At 40.1% G+C, this 21,388-nt stretch overlaps 1 pseudogene across 1 annotated transcript; it reads left to right on the top strand.

The window, feature by feature from the left end:
* The first annotated feature begins 678 nt into the window (after positions 1-678).
* Positions 679-21,160, top strand: LOC309672485 (T-cell activation inhibitor, mitochondrial-like; annotated as a pseudogene). Its single transcript has 3 exons — positions 679-805; positions 19,148-20,015; positions 20,589-21,160. The product of its transcript is annotated as a T-cell activation inhibitor, mitochondrial-like (transcript).
* The last annotated feature ends 228 nt before the right edge of the window (positions 21,161-21,388 follow it).

Below are 21,388 nucleotides of genomic sequence, written 5' to 3'. Positions count from 1 at the left end.
TCACACCGCCCACAATGCTGCTGCCCTCGCCAGGGCACACTGTTGGCTCATGTTCAGCTTGCTCTTTACCAGCCACACAGGAAGGCATCATTGCTCATTACTCGTCATCCCTGCCTGTCTCTTCTGAAGAGCTTGTCCATCACAGCACTCCAGTCACGTGAGGACACTTGAGGTAGATGTGTCTTTGCCCTATTTGATCGTTCCCATTCCTCTTTCTTCTCATCACTCTGTACTTTTCGGTTTTGACCCTTATTGACTGCTACCTCACTCAGCTGCACGCTGTAATTTCCACCAATCCACATCATTCCTAGTGATCCAAGAGCATCCTCCATCAGCAAATTGGGCTGAATAAAAACCTTTGATTTGCTGGGGTAGTTGCTCCCATCAGTGCTGGGGCCCGTGTCCTTTTTCATATCACCATCGATGTTGTTCAGTCCCACAGTGTCTTCAGCAGTTTGCAGCTGCCTTTTGTGTGCCCTTCTGTACAACCTGGCCTTCAAAATTCGGCTCCTGGGAGGTGTGCTCAGGACTGATCAATTCTCTCTTTCCCTCCCCCTCTCTCACTCTGGTGTTAGCTTAAAGGACTCTTGTCATTCCCTGACTAGTAGTCAGACTTTTCCAGCAGAAGCCTGGCTCTGAACATCTCAGGAGAAGTTCCCAGAAGACTGAGAAGCAGAAATGAGAACTGCTGCAGAGCCTGCAAGCACCAGCCATGAACAGCAGCCTGTGGACCTTCCGTGTGACCTGTCTCAGCCCCGATCTGCAACCCTTCATTCAGTATTCCAGGTCGCTGTGATCTCTAGGGGTCAGTTAAATAATAAATGGAAGTTGGGCACAGGTTTCTACCACTCCCACACAAGATTTCCATCCCTGGCAGGTCCCTTCTCGCAAGACTTAAAATTCTCCAAAGGCCTCCCTAGCACAGGTCACACAACTCCTAAATTTGGCACTGCAACACACTCCAGCCATGCTCACAGCAAGCGGAGGATAAAATAATTATCATAATTATTAATGACTTTCCCCTTAGCAAATAGGCAGCAATAGTATGAGCTAGCATCAAAGCTGCCAGAAATGGAAATTTGAAGTACAATGTGTAGCTATGCTAATTCTGTTGTTATCTGATGCACCATTACAATTCCTTCCTGTAGCAGATCTTCTGATGCAGGAGCAAAGAATGAGGAGTCAGTGAAACCTCTGCCTCCAGGGCACAGCTACAGGCAGTGGTAGTGACAGTGAGTCCAGTGGAAGAACGCAATGTCAGATGTCCAGTTACCCAGCAGCCAGAATATCAGTACTTTTATTTTGTGATCATAAGGAAAAAATGCAGTAAAAATTCATTTATCAATAATAGTGTAAAACGTAAATGGATACATATGCATAAACTTGGTACAGTGAAACAGCAGTGTATTCGAAGTAAAAGTATGTGCTTCAAAATATGCAAGTCTTGTCTTTTACATTGCACCCTTCTTCACAGGGCACTAGATAGAAGTTTTAGTTAAAGCTGAACTTTCATTTCAGAACAAACTGCTGAAGTACATTACTATACCTTAATCACTATACCTTACAGTGTCCAACATGGAGTCCTAGAATGCCTGAAATAGTGATTCACTGATATGAATCTGTTGTTTTATCTGCTTCTTGGAATGCCCTGCAAACAGAATAGAAGTTACTGTGGACAATAGAGGTGGCAAAGGTTGAGTGATACAAATATTCTTAATGCAAAGAAGAATGAATCATCAGTGAATTGTTTCAGAAGTCTTCAACAAAGCTGTGTGATTGAACAAAAATGTAGCAAATGAGGTTCAGCTCTGATAAGTGCTGATAAGGTTTTTGTTGAAAGGAGGCTCTGCATGTGCACATGATGGGTTCTAAACTAGTATTAGCACTCAGAAAAGTGCTCTTGAAGTCATTGTGAATAATTGTATGAAAATGTCAGCTTAGAGGTGGTTCAGAAAGCAAGTATTATGTTAAAAATTAGGAAAAGAATATAGAGTAAGACAGAAGATATCACTGTACCACTGTGTAAAACCATAGGGGCATAAAAGAACTAAAAATAATGAATGTAGAAGAGGAACAAATATGACTGCAACTATAAAATTTAATCTATTTCATTCTGCAAATATATACTTTAAATAATCTGAGATTCTTCTGCTTGGAAAAGATATAAAGAAGACTATGATGAAGACATTAAAAAAATTCCAAATCTCAAATAGAAGGTGAATAGGGACCCATTTTTCAGTATTTCTTGTAATGTGAGAAATAGGAAGCATCTGATGGAACTACAGCATACAAATTCTAGAACCAAAAAAAATGAAATAATATTGAAATACATTTTGAATTTCATTACCATAGGTGCCTTGGATACCAACAATATACTTAGGACAATGTAATTATTACGGAACCTTATAGATAAAAAAATATATATTATAGATGTAATATAATCTTCACTGAAGGTTAACACAGAAATATGGATATTATTCTTGATCAATAAGTCCAGCAGTTTGAAGGAAATGGAGAAAAACATCCCAAGAAAGACATAGTTTGTTTTATTTTTCCCTTTTCTTTTCCCCAGCATAAGCCACTGTAGGAGATAGTGACATAACTTTTCTCCAAAATCTTACCTAATATAAATTGAACCTAGATTTTTGAAATGAGGAGAGCTAAAGTATAGTGTACATGGGACTTTCTGAATTCTGTTTTTAACCTTTCTGAAACAGTAATGTGTGTATCACAGGAAAGAAAAGTAAGTTCACAATTGTGAGGTAATAAATAGGTATGATTATTTTTAAAAATGCCCATTATGTTGAAAGTTATTATGATAGTGATGCTAAACTTCTCAGACTGTATCTGTAAGAAGATACCATAATGGCTGTTAGTCAGTGGGTAGGAGAACATATCTGTCATACATATTTTATGGTTACCTCATTTGAAATGTTGCTCTACCCATTATATTCCATCCGTAGTTTGGTGTCCATTCACTCTTTAGTTAAAAGATTTACAATAAATAATCTAGCCTTTGTAACTGGACAATCGTTTTGGCTGCACCACCTGCTCCTATGCTGCCAGCACCAGCAGGATGAAGCTGGCTGTGCTGTATTCCCAGCATTCCCAATCATTCCTGAAAGCTGCAATCTGTCCCCCAGCCTCTTTGTGCCTTCGCCAGTTAGACTGTGACTGGTGCCCATTTTAATGGGAAAATTTATATTCCTTTTTGTTGATAATATGATAGTAAAATGGTTTTCAAATCATGTTCCAGGGCACTCATATTATTAACAACTTTTTTTAATGAAAAGCTGTTCAAGCCTCATGAAAACCAGGGAATTATGTGCTATATTCTTCCATTCAAAAAAAAAGAATATTTTTGTGCTCCAAATAACACAGTTATATTGCTATCTCTAGTCACTGTTTTCTGACAATTCTCTGCCTTGTTGAGGCAGGGGGAGAAAATAAGATGAAAAAGCTCATGGGTTGAGATGAAGACAGAGATCACTTACCAGTTACCATCATGGGCAAAACAGACTCAGCTTGGGGAAAATTAATTTAAACGTCTGACAATTATAATAGGTTTGGATATTGATAAACAAAGGCAAATTAAAACAATTTTTCTCTCCCCCCCCCTGTTGCCCAGCCTCATCTTCACTCCTTCATTCCCAGCTTCTCTACATCCTTCCTTGCTCTGAGAAGCACACAGGGATGGAGGATGGGGGTTGTGGTCAGCTCCTCTTTGCCAACCCTTCCTCCTCACGTTTTTTCCCTGCTCCATCATAAGTCCTTCTCATTGGCTGCAGCTTCCTTCAGATAAACCTGCTCCTCTGTGGGCTCTCCACAGGCTGCAGTTTCCTTCAGGACATATCCACCTGCTCTGGTGTGGGGCTCCTGTGTGGACTGTGGTATGGGTATCAGCTCCATCATGGTCTTCTCCAGGGGAATCTCTGCTCTGGTGCCTGGAGCATGTCCTCCTCCTCCTCTGACCTTAGTGTCTGTACAGTTGTTTCTCACACTTTTTCCTCACTCCTCACTGATGTGCAATATTTTGCCCTTTCTTAAATATGTTTTCCCTGAAGTGTGGCTGATGGGTTCAGATGTGGTGTAGCGGAGCTGTCGTGAAGATCGCTGGGACTAGCTGTGTCTGGCACAGGGCAGCTTCTGGCCTCTCCTCATAGAAGCCACTCTACAGCTTCTCACTGCCAAAACCTTACCACCCACACCCAGTAAAACTACATCTTGCCCCCATTTAACATAGGTCTTCCATATACTTTTGTTTCCTTATACTTTATCTGAATCTTCACTTTAAAGTTTTCAAATGCATGGAAACAGGCCTCCTGATATAAAACAACGTAATGCATTAGAAGAAGAGAAGAGAAGAGAAGAGAAGAGAAGAGAAGAGAAGAGAAGAGAAGAGAAGAGAAGAGAAGAGAAGAGAAGAGAAGAGAAGAGAAGAGAAGAGAAGAGAAGAGAAGAGAAGAGAAGAGAAGAGAAGAGAAGAGAATATTTCAGTGGGAAGGGACCTACTATGATCACCTAGTACAACTGCCTGACGAATTCAGGTCTGACCAAGTTACAGCATGTTATTAAGTCAAAATGCCTCTTAAACACTGAGAGGCTTAGGGCAGCAACCACCTCTCTAGGAAGCCTGTTCCAGTGTTTAATCACCATTTTTGTAAAGAAATGATTCCTAATGTCCAGTCTAAACCTCCCTGGGTGTAGCTTTGAACTATTCCCATGCATTCTATCACTGGATACCAGGGAGAAGAGAACAGCACCTCTGTCGTGGTTTAACCCCAGCTAGCAACTAAGCTTGCTCACTCTCCCCACAGCAGGATGGGGGAGAGAATCAGGAGAGTAAAAGTGAGATAGCTTGTGGGTTGAGATAAAGGCAGTTTAATAAGTAAAGCAAAAGCTGTGCACGCAAGCAAAGCAAAACAAGGAATTCATTCACTTCTTCCCATTGGCAGGCAGGTACTGAGCCATCTCCAGGAAAGCAGGGCTCCATCATGTGTAATGGTTACTTGGGAGGACAAATGCCATACCTGCAAATGTCCTCCCTCTTCCTTCTTCTTCCCCCAGCACATTGAGCATGACACCATATGGCATGGAATAGTCCAGCAGAGGGATACAAAGATGATCAAGGGAATGGAGCATCTGTCTTATGAAGAAAGGCTAAGAAACCTGGGTCTGTTTAGCCTGGAGAAGAGACGACTGAGAGGGGATCTCATCAATGCTTATAAATATCTAAAGGGTGGGTATCAAGAGGGTGGGGCCAGACTCTTTTCAGTGGTACCCAGCAACAGGACAAGGGGCAGCGGGCACAAACTGTAACATAAGAAATTCTGTCTGAACATAAAAAAAATCTTCTTTACCTTGAGGGTGACAGAGCAGTGGAACAGGTTACCCAGAGAGGTTGTGGAGTCTCCTTCTCTGGAGATATTCAAAACACCCCCAGATGCGTTCTTGTCCAACTTGCTCTGGGTGAACCTCCTTTGGCAGAGGGGTTGGACTAGATGTTCTCTGAAGGTCCCTTCCAACCCCTACCATTCTGTGATTCTGTGAATATCCCTTTTGTCAGCTGGGGTCAGCTGTCCCAGCTGTGTTACCTCCCAACTTTTTGTGCAGTCCCAGCCTACTCACTGGCAGGGTGGTATGAGGAACAGAAAAGGCTTTGACACTATGTAAGCACCACTCAGCAATAGTGAAAACATTTCTGTATTATCAAGACTCTTTCCAGCACAAATCCAAAACATAGCCCCATACTAGATACTATGAAGAAAATTAACTCTACCCCAGCCAAAACCAGCACAACCACCTATTCAACTTCCCTTCCTCAGGAACATGTAGAGAGCAATGGGGTTGCCCCTCAGCCTTCTTTCTCCAAACTCGACAAGCCCAGAATCCTAAGCCACTCCTCATAGGACATGCCTTCCAGCCCTTTCACCAGCTTTCTTGTCCTCCTCTGGATGCATTCAAAGACCTACTGCACACAGTACTCAAGGTGAGGCCGCACCAATGCTGAATACAGCAAGATTATCACCTCTCTTGACTGGCTGGTTATATTGTGTTTAAGGCACCCCAGCATGCAGTTTGACCTCTTGAGTTCCAGGGCACACTGCTGACTCATCAAGACTGCTGCCAAACAGCACCCCCAGATCTCTTTCTTCATGCTGTTCTCCATCTCCTTCTTTCCCTGTTTATCCTTCTGCCTGACATTAGTCTAGCCTAGGTTCAGAATCCGGCATTCGGACTTGTTAAGTTTCATCCCATTAATTTTTGCCCAATGATCCATTTTATCTAGATCCCTCTGCAAGGCCTCTTGTCCCCAAAAGAGTCAACAGCACCTCCCAGTTTGGTATCATCAACAAACTTGCTAATGGTGCATTCAGCTCCTGTATCCAGATTGTTGATAAATATATTGAGCTGACATTCCTTTCCTCCTCCTTGGATCAGTTAGGAAATATGGTCTTTCATGTCACTGTTTTTATCACCTCTTATCTTCAGCACTGGTATTGTTTATATTGTTTTCTCCTTTGTACTGAAGCAGTCAAGCTGCACTATGCTGATGAGTCAGAATAATCAATTAAACCTTAGGCAAATCTTTCTAGATTATTACTTTAGGTACCAAACCTGCAGACTGTAAAGTCTGAGCTATTCTGTCAGCAATTTAGGTGGCTTCAGTGATTGTGCTGCAGGCAAGAGATATTTTAGTTTCTGAAGTAAACACAGTACAATTAAACTACCAGGAATAGTTGCTTTGACTCCTCAGCTTGTTTTATTCCTATTCCTCTAACTCAGTGTTCAGTGCAAGCAATCACAGACAGCTACTGTTTGCATGCACCAGGACTTTTGCAGTGTTCTTCCTGGATTGACATTTTAGGCATGCTTTGATGTAACAATGCAAAAGTGTCATTGATATTCACTTGAGTAATTTCACGCTAACCTGTAATAAATTGTGGGGTTTTACTTTCTTTGGATTTTCTCCCCTGCAGGAGAAGTCACTCAGAGAATCAACTGTCCTACCTGACACACTGTGATCTGCAAAGCCTGTCCTATTTTCTATGTCTGGAATATCTGACCTAAAAGACATTGCTGGGAATTGCACTACAGTCACTTCATTGAAATAGGACCTCCAGGTTAGCCTCTTAAAATACCAAAACAGTGTGCCATCTGCCATAAAGCATTTTCTTTTGTTCTTGCTTTCATCTTGTTTTCCTTACACTCTTTTTTTAACCCCCCACTGTCCTTTAACGGCAGTAGTATAAACTTAGACCTCTCCAAGTTACTCCAAGAGAGGCTGTGGCAGAAACAGATTTGTTCTATAGGAGTTTCTTAATAGCATAGAAAAGGTTATTTGGCAGTTTATTATTTAATTACATTGTTTTAATCTAATGGGAGCATTATGGAAAACCAAGTGAGAAAAGAACAGAACTACAAATATTATACCATCTGCAGACACTTAAGGGTTATTAACAAAAGACAATATCATTAGGAAAATCATGGATCACGAATGAGCAAAGGACAGTAACAACTCAAGTAGAATTTTTTAATGATATCAAGGCTTCCTTGACTATCTTCTTTACTTACAAGTCTTAAGTAAAATGATCGCATACTTTAGAACTCTGTCTCTCAAAATGTGGTGTCCCCACTGTTAAATAGTACACTTATTTATTGGTTTCCTGTATATTCCACTGGAGATAAACATCCATAGGAAATAATTTATAGTTTTTAGCTATGTTCAAACTGAATTTTTAATTGCTTGCTTATCTAGGCCTGGTCCAAATGTAAGAATGTTCACAATATTTTTTTTCTCCTTGATAAATAAGGGATTGATGCCTGATTATTGGATCAAGAATGTTACAGAAATAAACGGTCCACATTTAATCTTGGTCTTTAGTCATAACCTTGCAGCAATCTATATTTTCAGGCTAAGAAATCCTTTTAAGGATGATATCAAATGCCATCCAAGCAAATGGACCAACATGGAAAAAGGTATTAAGTACCTGAGAGAACTGGCTATGTGAGAGGTGATTTATAGTGACGGGCAAGTGATTGTAGACCCTGATGAAATGCTATGCAAATGATCTATGCTAAAAAAGTTTGTACAAAGTGCACCATCAATGTATTCCCACACATTGTCAACAATGGTCTGGGGAGGATCTGATACCAACACACCAACTGTAAATGAAGTGGTTAACAAGGTGCAACCATATAGTGACTCACTCTGGGAGGACATCTTAAGCATATCTCAGCTGAGTTTCACTGATAATTATAATTCAATAAATATAAATAAAATGTACCAAATTTCTAAATTTGCACAGACCAATCTTTTCTAAAAAACTGACTGAATGTTCCATTGCGTATATTTAACCTTTTAAAACAGAGAATTAAATTGATTAAATGCAGAAATGCTCTTCACCTGATATCCAATTATATTTTTGGAACTGAAAGCCAGTTTGTGTCATAGAGTGGGTGCAGCCTATGATAACTCAAGTTAGAAGGACCTTTGCTGGTTGTCTGGCTAAACTGACACTAAAAGCAGAGACAAAAGAGTCTAGGTGGCTCAGGGCCTTTCCCATCAAGTTTGAAGTATCTCAAAGGACAGTTTCCAAAAATTCTCCAAGAAACCTGTTCCAATGTTTGATCAATCTTATTGTGAACTATCTCTCTCTCTCTCTCTAATATGAATTTCCTGTGTTCCAACTTGTGTCTGTTGCCACTTGTCCCACCACTGTGCACTTCCAAGAGGAATCTAGCTCGATCTTCTCTATACCTTTCCATTTGGGAGCTGAAGAAGCACTAAGATCTCTCTTAGTCTTATCTCAATTTCAGTCAGTTCCCTCAACCTCTCCTCATGTGTCATCTGGTGCAGGTGGTGAGTCTGACTGACTCGCAGTTCCTCAGATCGTCATTTTTGCTTTCGAAAACTTCATTCATAAGAAATTTCCCCTAGTTACCACAACCTTTCAAAGATGATAGCAAGAGGCCTTGCAATGGCATGAGCAAATATGTAGAAAATAAGTTGGATTTGCATATACAAAACATTTATGCAGCTTTGACATTCCTTATATCTTTCTGTACACTTGTCCCAATAAGATTAATTAATCAAAGAATGACTTCACTTATCTTGTCATAAATTATAGCAAGAATAACTAACAGTTCAATTAAAAGAAAAACCTCTTCATTTTTGATCTCTTTGGATTTAAGGCTCCTTAACATCCTTTTAGATGTCAGGATGGATTTTTGCTTTACAATAATCTGTAGAAATAATATCTTAATATGTTTAGATTTCTATACAATAGGATGTGACTGTAAGAAATTATACAATCTATGGAACTGTCAATTTGATACATTAATTTTCAGTAGCAGCAAAAATCTATTTTCATTGTGATGATCAAAGGGAGCAACCCAACATATGTAAACGTAAATCAACCCCAACATTTTAACATTTTCCTCAGTTTACCACATTACCATTATTGAGATTTGCAAGACTTATTCAACAAATTAAAAGTTAATTTAAATCTTTGAGATTGGTGAACTTGTAGATCTTTACTCTCTATGCAGTAGAAGACATCACAGATTTCATGAGACAGAAATAGACCTGGCATACATGCAATGTACAGGTTAGGTTCACAGGTGAAAGAAGTTATCTAGCATTTCCTTTATTAAAGTTTTTGATGGAATAAAAAAATATCTATCCCTTAGTCCCATATGTGTCCTTAAGAAAGGAAGTAGTGACCATCAACAACCTGAAAGAGTTTTAAGTACTTAATTCAAATTTTGAAGGTAGTTGCAAGTCTGTAAGTGCATGAAGAGTATGGAATCTAAACACCAATATAGTGATAAGAAGTGTCACTGTTTGACAGAGGGCTTTTTTTTTGCTAAAAGGAATCCAGATTTTGCAGATTTTTGAGAGTACTGAGTAGTTCATAGTTGATTTAACACAGTAGGTGAAATTCAAGCAGTTATTGTCTCAGTGAGTATACATTGAAAACTTGATTATTATTTTGGTTTTTAGATACTTCTAGACATTATGTTATACTCTTCATAACTATAGTAACATTTTTAATGAGATTATCAGCTATATGATTTCTTCAAGCCTTTTTCATAAGCTAGAGTTCATTTATTCAGATATTTAGCTTTATTGCTCTGTAACTGTTTTCTTTTTCTACTGCTTCACCACTTTTTTGGGGCACAAGACATTTTTCCGTATAGATTTTTGAGAGAATTTAAATACATTTTTTGGTATTGAAGTGAATTGAAAATATTTTAAACTGAAGTTCACAGTAAATAAATACTCACTCCTAGCCCATGTGAATGAGTCCTTTCACAGAGTATGCCTGGAGCAGACTGACATTTCATGAATGATGATTGTCTGTATTATTTGAGCATTTTTATACTACTGACATATGTCAAGTAATATCAGAGGCTCTTCTATCTTTATAGCTATTCTTGGTAAAATCCCACCTCCCATATTTGCTATTTACAGTTGTCCATCTTCAGATTTTTTAGATACATTCTGCACTCTTTTTGACAGTATAGGACTTGATCTTTCTTTACATTCTAGCGTTTTCTGGAGTCCAGTGCTGAAATTACAGTGTCATATAATAACTCGGTTACCCCTTGGATGTTCAAAATTAACTTTAGGTTATGAATTCCACCTTTAAGTAATTCCCAAAGAAGTTAACATGATTTATTGCCAGAATAAGGCCAACAGCATTCAGTTCCTTGCATTTGGTTTATTACTCTTGCAGACTAAATTTAATTTGCTGACTTAGTAAAGCAGCTAGACACGTAATGAAATATTACTACAGTAAAGTTCATAGTTAAATATACTTAGAACCCCAGAATTAAGATCTCTTCCTTGATTTCAACTTTTATTTTTCTTTCATGCTGGCCTTACTCAATACTTCGTTAGCAGTATGCATACAATGAATTATCCATTTGCTACAAATATCTGCCCAGTTGTGTGTTCACCTAATAAGTGAAGCTTTCATATTTTTATCCTTCCAGTTTGCACAGCAAACCCAAACACTGCAGGTCATGCTTTTCTTTTAGGCTTAATAAGTTCAGATGAGTAATGAATACTTATGTTTTATTCACATTTTGGCTAAATTGTTCATAAGCCAATCTACTTGGAGGAATTATCAACATTTTCAGATTTTGTACATTTGCTATAACATTGTGAATACTTTATCTGATATATCAGTTATTATTTAACTAATTCTGTGATGAACATATTTATGAATATGTCTATTTCTGTCTCCCCCAGACAATTCTATGGTATTATTAAAATACAGTATCAGTGGTTGATCTGTTTTGATGATGTGCTTTCTTGTAATTCAATGGAAGAACAATATATTAGCTACTCTATTTTTCTTTATTTAATTATATTTTTTCTAAATTACTCTATTGTTCTTCTGTGGAAATTTTTCATCCAGAAACAAGTTCAATAAAAAATCTTGCCTTTGTTTACTCAAGCACTGCTGAATTTGCAACACTGTAAAACTATAAAGCTTATTATTATCCATACATATACATATGATGCCTTGTGGTCCCTTCCTTTTACTTCACTGGAAGTGTAAGATAAGGTGAGCATGGACTTTATCATATTTCTAAACTTACTGATTTATGAACCAAGAGGATATCTTCAGTTTACACTGTTGTCAAGAATAACTATACCAACTCCCTAAACCTAGAAAATTACAAGGGTACTCAGGAAGAGCAGGACCCAATCCGCAAAAGGAGCATTTTTGAGTCTTACACCTTGACTTCCACAGTAGAGATGAAATCTTGATTGACTGCACAGAAAGAAATAGGAATTACCCCTTAATAATGGATGCATGTGTTGGAGCTTCTTTAAGTAGCAATGGCCCAATATTCCAGAGGAGCACAAAAAGCACAGTATAGTCCTCAAATTCACTGGGGATGAGCATAATATTAAGAGAGATATGTTTATGTTCCTTTGGAAAAGCAGTCTGTAAATTATCGAGATTAATCTGAATTTCCTCGCTAATTAGATCTCCTATGTAAGAATTCATTTAAGCATCAATATAAAGACTGCAACCAAGGAAGATTAGGTTGCTTGGCATAAGGAAGGGAGAAAACTTGGTCCTGAGGCAGCAGAGTCAAGTGCCAGGGCTGGTCCGACCTTGCAGTACACTGAAGCTATATCTGGGCTTGTGTCATCCCCAGGCAAGCCTCACAGGCAGCAGCACTCAGTACGCTGAATTCTCTAGACTGAAAGAGAAACTTTTTTTCCATCTTCCGGTGGGCAGGCAGGAATGCTCTTTGGTGATCACCTCAAACTAGCAGTAGTCTTACTGTCTTTTAAAATATGTAACAAATGTGTAACCAATGTTTCTTTCTGCATGGGACAGAATAATGTTTAAATCAATTTCTGAGGACTTCATTTTGTGAGCTGGTACCCAAGACATAGCTGTGTTACACAGCAGTGTCAATCTCCTTCCTGTTAAAGGACCTACCACATGATGACAGGAAAATCTAATACTTCCTGGAGGAATTGAGTTTGTTCTGTATAGTTGCCTACAAAAGTATTATTCCTAAAATGCTTCCTTGTTGCCCTCAGAAAAAGGCTAGGCAAGTGCAAAGAAGTTTACTTAGCCTCCTTCAGGTCATGGTCTTTCTAGGACCCATGCAGACATGGGTCTAAAAACTGGCATTTTGATTCATCAGACATGCATTTAGTCCTTTACAAAACCAGCTTACTCACATGTTGCATAAAGAAGAAAAGGGCAAAACGGTCCCTTGAATCTGATGGTTTTGATTTCAATGTATTCTACTGGGCTTAATTTTTGTTGGGAAATCTTGCCTAAAACTTCAGAGAGAATACTCAGGTCTAATTATTTTTGCCAGCTGAAGCAATAATTTTTTATCTCTGCATTAATAAGGAGAATATGCCAAACTAGTTATTAACTTTAAAAATCTGTAGAAAAGCATTTTTTAATGAACTGAGAATATTTTTTGTAGATTTTATCTTTTTCTAAAATGTATGTGTACAGTTAATGAAACTGGCTGCTACTTTTTTTGCAGGTCAGGTGTTTGTAGTGATCTGTGCCCAAAGTACTGCTGATAACATGGATGAAAGTCACAATTTTTCACTTTTCTTTACAGATGTGTGATCTACCAACACTGTTCTATTTTGTATGACTCTGAAAAAGAGTATCATGTGAGATGCCCCCTTTAGGAAACATTGCATCAATGTGGGATTAATTTTGGTGGTAGACCAGCAGGAACAATATGATTATTAAGTGCAAAAAAATACGGAATCTTAATTACCAGATAAAACTTTCTTACTGGCTTCATTTCCTAGTGCAAAATTTCTTCCTGCCTGTTTAACTGCAAAAGAAAAATGCTGATGTAAATTAACAATATATTGTATACACATCATCATTCTAGAATTAACTGTACACAGAGAATTTAAAAAATCATTCAACTTTTGGTGTAAGTACACACCTGATGAAATAATTTCCAAACAACACAGAGTAGAACATGACTAATGATAAAGGTCTTTTTAAATTACATGCTTTATAGTGTAATTAGTTATAATTGGCTTCTTTAGTCCATGGTTTTTGACATATTTAGGTACAACTGTGTGTAAAGTGATACTCCCACTTAATCAGCTATTCTTATTGCCTTTTTTTTTTCCTTATTTTGGGGAGGATAGAGAGAGAAGGAGTGCATAATTGTTATTCTTATAGCCACTAAATGTTTTTCTTCCTCTCCTCCTCCTTATCTAATGGCTTCAGGGCTGCTGTAAGGGGCTTTCAAGAAATATCTCCTTAGTTGTCTTCCCTCCTTCCTTTTTTCCTTCGTTCCTCTCTAAACAAAAAACTTTGCTACCGTAACAGTGTTCCTCCTATTTTGTTTTTTGGTAACATGCTCTGCCTGATAAATACCACTTTTGGCCAAAGGTTGAAATGCAAATATTTCTCACTTGCATTAATGTAATGTTGATTATATGATGCCCCTTTTCAAGCCAAATCTTTTTCTTTATCACGTTGTTTCCAAACTTTGCAGAGCTATTTTCCAGGCACAACAGGGATATATTAGCCACTCTTTTTTTTCCTTTTTTTTTCCTTGGGGAGACAAAAGTTTTAAATTAACCACCAAGCACAAAAGCCTATAGGAGATAGGCATATATTACTAATCTGCTGGTTTCTAAGAATTGCATTTTGTAGGCAATTTGTTGAGAGGCCTTTGAGAATTTTGTTATTTATATGAATGTTAGTTCATTTATATGTTATGCGGACATAAAAAATATTATTCCCAATTGCTGGAAAAGAAAAAATATAAACCAAACAACTCACCCACTCCTACTCCTCTAGGCAACTTATGGTAATAGTATCTTGTGTATTCCTTAATTTTAATAGAAATCTATTAAAAACTGTTTGTTTTGCAATTTCAGAGATCATATTCTAGCCCTACTGACTTTACAAAGACCATAGTAGTTTATTCATTTTTCTGGGAGGCAGAGTTTGTTTCTTTGCTGTATCTTGGGTTTGGTTTGTTGTTTTTTTTTTTTTTTACATTTGGTTTCTAAAATAGGCTGACACCAGAATTCTGGACTTTTAGCTTTGCTATCAATATGTAATAATTCTCATATTCGTATATATACTAGTGAGAATTCTTTATTCTAAATTGAAGAATCTGAAATAATCATAGATTAAACAGTATTTTAGACCTTTCTACTGGTGGTTTTAAGGTCTTTAATGCCTGTAGGTCTAGATGCACAACTAGGTCAGTGTACCGGGTCTGGCTGGGATGGAGTTAACTTCCTTCATAGCAGTCCCTGTCGTGTTGTGCTTTGCATTTGTGGCTAAAGCAGTGTTGTTAACACATGAATGATTTGTCTATCACTCAGCAGTGCTTTCAGAACATCAAAGCATTCTCTGCTTCTCATTTTGACCCCCCAGAATGCTGTCTGGGTGTTGGAAAGAAGTTCACAGAATCATGGAATCACAGAATTGTAGAGCAGTTTGGTTTGCAAGGGATCTTCAAAGACAAAATCATAGAATTGTTTAGGTTAGAAAAGATCTTTAAGATCATCAAGGCAAGCCATCAACCTAATACTGCCAAAACCACCACTAAACCATGGTGCTAAGCACCACATCCACATGTCTTTTAAATACCTCCATGGATGAGGACTCCACCACTTCCCTGGTCAGCCTGTTCCAATGTTTGATAACCCTTTCAGTGAAGGAATTTTCCTAATATCCAGTCTAAACCTCCCCTAGCATAACTTGAGGCCATTTTCTCTTGTCCTACCACTTGTTACTTGGGAGAAGACACCAACCCCCACCTTGCTACAACCTACTTTCCGGTAGTCATAGAGAGTGACAATGTCTCCCCTCAGCCTCTTTTCTCCAGATTAAACAATCCCAGTTCCCTTAGTTGATCCTCATAAGACTCTAGTCCCTTTACCGGCTTTGTTCCTCCTCTCTGGACACACTGCAGCACCTCAATGTCTTTCTTGTAGTGAGGGGCTCAAAATGGAACACAGTATTCAAGGTGGAGCCTCACCAGTGCCAAGTACAGGTTGATGATCACTTCCCTAGTCCTGATGGCCGCACTAGTGCTGAAACAAACCAGAATGTTATTGGTCTTCTTGGCCACCTGGGCACACTGCTAGCTCATATTCAGCCAGCTGTTGACCAACATCCCCAAGTCCTTCTCTGCCCGGCAGCTTTCCAGTTGCCCTTCCCCAAGCCTGTAGCCCTGCATGGGGTTGTTGTGACCCAAGTGCAAGACTCGGCACTTGGCTTTGTCGAAGCTCATACCATTGGCTTCAGGCAATTGATCCAGCCTATCCTGATCCCTCTGTAGAGCCACCCTACCCTCAAGAAGATCAGCACTCCCTCCCAACTTGGGGTCATCTGCCAACGTACTGAGGGTGCACTCGATCCCCTTGCCTAGATGATTGGTAAAGATATTAAAGACAACTGGCCTCAATATTGAGCCCTGGGCAACACCACTTGTGAACGGCCACCAACTGAATATAAGTCCATTGACCACAACTCTTTGGGCCCAGCCATCCAGCCAGTGAAGTGTAAGCCCATCCAGGCCATAAGCAGTCAGTTTCTCCAGGAGAATGCTGTAGGGAACGGTGTCAAAGGCTTTGCTAAAGTCCAGGAAAACAACATCCACAGCCTTTCCTTCATCCACTAAGCAGGCCACCTTGTCATAGAAGGAGATCGGGTTAGTCAAGGAGGACCTGCCTTTCCTAAACCCTTGCCGACTGGGCCTGATCACCTGGTTGTCCTGTACATGCTGCATGATGGTACTCAAGATAGTCTGTTCCATAACATTCTGTGGCACCAAGGTCAGACTGACAGGCCTGTAGTCCCCTGCATCCTCCTTCTGGCCCTTGTTGTCGTTGGGCATCACATTTGCTAACCTCCAGGCAACTGGCACCTCCCTGGTTAGCCAGGACTGCTGATAAGTGAGGGAGAGTGGCTTTGAGATCACATCTGTCAGCTCCCTTAGTACCTTGAGTGGATCCCATCCAGCCCGATAGACTTGTCTGTGTCTAAGTGGTGTAGCAGGTCACTCACCATTTCCCCTTGGATTATGGGGGCTTCATTCTGCTCCCTGTCCCTGTCTACCAACTCAGGGGGCTGCGTGCCCAGAGAACAAATGGTTCTACTACTAAAGACTGAGGCAAGAAGGTATTAAGTACCTCAGCATTTTCCTCATCCTTGGTCACTCTGTTTCCTTCCCCATCTAATAAAGGATGGAGATTCTCCTTATTCCTCCATATATTGCTAATGTGTTTATGGAAACATTTTTTCTTGTCTTTTATGGCAGTAGCCAGATTACGTTCTAGTTGGGTTTTGGTCCTTCTAATTTTCTCCCTACATAACGTCACAACATCTTTGTAGCCCTCCTGAATGACTTGCCCTTTCTTCCAAACACCATAAACTCTTATTTTTTCCCTCAGTTGCAACCATAGCTCTGGGTTCAGACAGGCTGGTCTTTTTCTCCGATGGCTTGTTTTTCATCACACGGGGACAGCCTGGTCTTGCTCCTTTCTTGAAGAACGTCCAGCCTTCCTGGGCTCCTTTGCCCTTCAGGATTGCCTCCCAAGGGACTCTGTCAACCAGGTTCCTAAGCAGGACAAAATCTTCCTTTTGGAATTCCAAGGTAGCAGTTTTGCTGACTCCCCTCCTTACTTCTCCAAGAATAGAAAACTATCATTTTGTGACCGCTATCCAAGAGATAGCCTCCAACCGCCACATCACCCACATCTGCTCACAAACAACAGGTCCGGTGGGGCACCTTCCCTAGTCATCTTCTTCACCAGCTGTGTCAGGAAGTTTTCCTCAACACACTCCAGGAACGTCCTAGACTTGTTCCTATCTGCCATATTGTATTTCCAGCAGACATCTAGTAAGTTGAAGGCCCTCGCAAGTACAAGGACTAGCAATTGTGAGACTTCTCCTGGCTCCTTGTAGAATATGTCATCTGCCTCTTCATCCTGGTTGGGTGGTTGATAACAGACTCCCACCATGGTATCTTCCTTGTTGGCCTTCCCTTTGATTCTTACACATAAACACTCAACCCTATTGTCACCATCATTAAGATCCAGACAATCAAAACACTCCTTAACGTACAGGGCCACCCCACCACCCCATCTCCTTCCTTGCCTATCCCTTCTGAAGAATTTATAGCCATCCAATGCGGCACTCTGGTCATGCAATTGATCCCACCATGTTTCCATGACGGCAACTACATAATATTTTTCCTGCCTCACAATGGCTTCCAGCTCCTCTTGTTTGTTGCCCATGCTGCGTGCATTAGTGTACAGGCACTTAAGTTGGGATATTGATCCTACCGCCTTTTTGCTGGGAGAAGCCCTAATTCCTACCTGACCATTGCCAGGCTCTGCTGTAGTTTCTAACCTATTAATAACCCTCATATTTTTATTGCAGCATGGATCTCCATCTCCTACCTTCACTGAGACAGCGGACTGTTGCACCACAGTAGTTTACAGAACTGGACAACTTACAGTACTGTCTTCCATACAATAGTAACACAATTCAGTCGGTACTCGGACCAGTCCTCTTCAACGTTTTTGTCAGTGACATGGACGTTGGGATTGAGTGCACTTTCAGCAAGTTTGCCAATGACACCAAGCTGTGTGGAGTGGTCAATACACTGGAGGGAAGGGGTGCCATCCAGAGGGACCCTGACAGGCTTGAAAAGTGAGCCTGTGCAAACCTCATGAAGTTCAACAAGGTCAAGTGCAAGGTTCTGCACACGGGTTCAGGAAATCCCATGCACAAATACAAGGTGAGCAGAGAATGGATTGAGAGCAGCCCTGAGGACTTGAGGGTGTTGGCTGATGCGAAACTCATAAGTCATCAATGTGCACTCGCAGCTCAGAAGGCCAGCTGCGTCCTGGGCTGCATCAGAAGAAACGTGGCCAGCAGATCGAGGCAGATGATTCTGCCCCTTTACTCCTGTGAGACCTCACCTGGACCAAATCCAGCTCTGGAGCCCTCAACATAAGAAGGACATGGACCTGTTGGAGTGAGTCCAGAGAAGGGTCATGAAGATGTTCAGAGGTGTGAAGCACCTCTTCTATGAAGACAGGCTGAGAATTGGGTTGTTCAGCCTGGAGAAGAGAAGGCTCCAGGGAGACCTTATAGCAGCTTTCCAGTATCTGAAAGCTGTCTACAAGGAAGCTTGGAGAGGGGCTTTTTACAAGGGCATGTAGTGATAGGACAAGGTGTAATGGATTCAAACTGGAAGAGGGTAGATTTAGAATCGCTATTAAGAAAAAAAAAATCACTCTGAGGGTGGTGAGGCACTGGAACAGGTGCCACATCTGTGGATGCCCCATCCCTGGATCTGTTCAAGGCCAGGTTGGAATGGGGCTTTGAGCAATGTGGTCTAGTGGGAGGTGTCCCTGCCCATGGCAGGGGGTTTGGAACTAGATGATCTTTAATTTCCTTTCCAACCTAAGCCATTCTATGATTCTGTGAATTGTATTAAATGAGTTCATTGGACTGTTTAATGAACAAGCACTTATTCTTGTCAAATGGTGAGAAAAAAATATTACTTTTCCTTTCAATGAAGATCAAAACAAAGTAAAGGCTTGACCACTGAGTTGCTGAAATATTTTGCTGCTTGAGAGCCATTAGAAGGTTATGTCTGGAGAAGATATTGCTGCAATGCATTCTTCAGTCAAGAACTGCAGAATGCACTGTCAGGGGCTGATGCCATCAATGCTTTCAGACCTTTCTATTTTGCTGTGCATCCAGATTTCTTTGGCCAGCATCACCAAGAGAGGGAAGTAAATGAAAACTCTCTGAAGAGGTTAAATTTACAGAAACTAGGATTTCACTCCTTTAAGCCTATTCAGATTACTTTTTACATAAGAGAAAGAGAATCAAACTGTTCTAATGTTCAAGAATCCTTCAGTGCTTCAGGGTTTTGAGCAGACAGTTTTACATTACGTACTAGGGATCTCCTGAGCACCTTGTTAGATATCCTCAACTCCTGTAATTTTTCTATGGAGCATATTCAAATTTTGAATGTGAACTCTCAGCCCCACAAGGAAGCAAAAAGCACTCTGAACAGACCTATCAAATGGGGTAAGACTTATTATTCTTTTCCTGGTTTCAAGGACCCTGAGGAGGCGCTAGAACAAGCCCAGAGAGTGGAAACAACTTTAATACCCTGGCTAGTTGATAATGAAGCAAGTGCAGTAAAAAAACTGAAAAAGAGTTTGCCACTTAGAAAAGAACTAGAATGTTTAAAATTTGAACTTTCTCATCAACTCCAGCTCTCAAATACCAGGTGGCAGAGAAGCTGAGGTATTGCTCGCTGCTGTAGCCAATTGCATAGTCTGGGCTGCTTAGTCCAATGGAGACCTGAAGTATTAAAAAATGTTAAAGGAAGCATAGTGGTATTTACAGACCATTTAGGTATGAGTGCAGCAGGCCACATGGGGACCATGGATGTTCACCATCACTGGATCAAAATTTTTGAGAGATTGCCAAATTATTGAGTCAGGGTTATGTGATAGAGACAATAACACATTGTGTACTGATTGACTAGTAGTGATTCATAACCTAAAGGATAGGCCTGATAAAAATGGACGAAGCAAGAAGTCTTGAGATTGCCAAGGACAGCTCCTGATAACGAATAAGAGTATGCCTTGAAAAGCGGCTGAAACTAAACCCATGGTCTGGACAAAGACGAAAGAAGAACTGAGTCTGCTGAAGGACAAAAAGTTACTTGCATTGATGAAGAGGAATCATCAGCCTTCATCGTCACAACCCTCAGTGACCACCACCAGGAGGCATTGCGCAAGTGCAGTTGGGAGGAGTTTATGAAAATGACTTCTTAGAGCTAATTTTAACACGAAGTGGGGACAGGTTATGCATATGTATAGGTGTATTGGGAAATCTTATGATTATGTAACTAAGTACTATATATATTTGAGAAGGCCGCTGCATTGGGCGCGCACGATTGTGGTGGGGCGACCCCCCGTGCTGCCCAGCGCTGAATAAACATACCTACTTTACAACCTTCTCGGTTCTGGAGTCTCTGGAGTTTCATTTCCACACGTCATTATTATAAACTTCAAAAAAGTCTGCTGTTCTTGGAAGATTAGGTAAGCCAGCTTCTGGGAGGCATACAAGTAATATATACCGAAGAATTGCAACCCATGTTGCCTCTAGAAGAGTACTACAAGACTCTGGATTCTTTCTATAATAAATCACATGACAGTAGACTGCCTTTTCATCCTTGCAGTCTGTGAGGCTTGCAAATGACTCTGGAAAGCAACAGATATACACCGAACTTATGTGAATTCAGCCACTTTACCCTCCCAACGGTCTGTGATCCCGCAACCCTTCAATGGTTTATTTTTGCCAAAGCACAGGAAGCAAGAGAGAATCTGAAAAGAAAGGAAGAGATTATGATTACAGAAAAAGAGCTAATCGATACTTCCACTGAAAGATTTTCTTTGGATCGACTGTATAAGGAACCCAGTGTTTCAAGTGCACAGATGATAGATTGGTGTAAGCAACTGCTAAAAAAATCATTGCCATACCGACAAGGCATGTACCTTTGCATTTCGCATTTCTACTCTGTGCTGCAGGATGGAGACCTGTGTATACCTCAGAACTGGAAAAACTGAGGACATAACTTATAATCAGATGAATTGTTTATTTTCTGTAAAAGTCTATAAATATGAATGTTTTGGGGAGTAAATTATTTAAATCTGTATTTTGATATTAGTATTCAACCAACAAATTTTCTTCTAACTGCTACTCAAAAAGGGTTGGAGTACCACAAAATTTGCACAATGCACAGTATTGCCAGTATTTATTTTTTTTTTAAATTGCCCTGGTGAGGCCACATCTAT

The sequence above is a fragment of the Vanellus vanellus genome (assembly GCF_965231255.1).
Source record: "Vanellus vanellus genome assembly, chromosome: 5".
NCBI classification, from domain to species: Eukaryota; Metazoa; Chordata; class Aves; order Charadriiformes; family Charadriidae; genus Vanellus; species Vanellus vanellus.
Note: the sequence above shows the minus strand (reverse complement) of the source record. Positions and strands in the feature narration are given on the sequence as shown.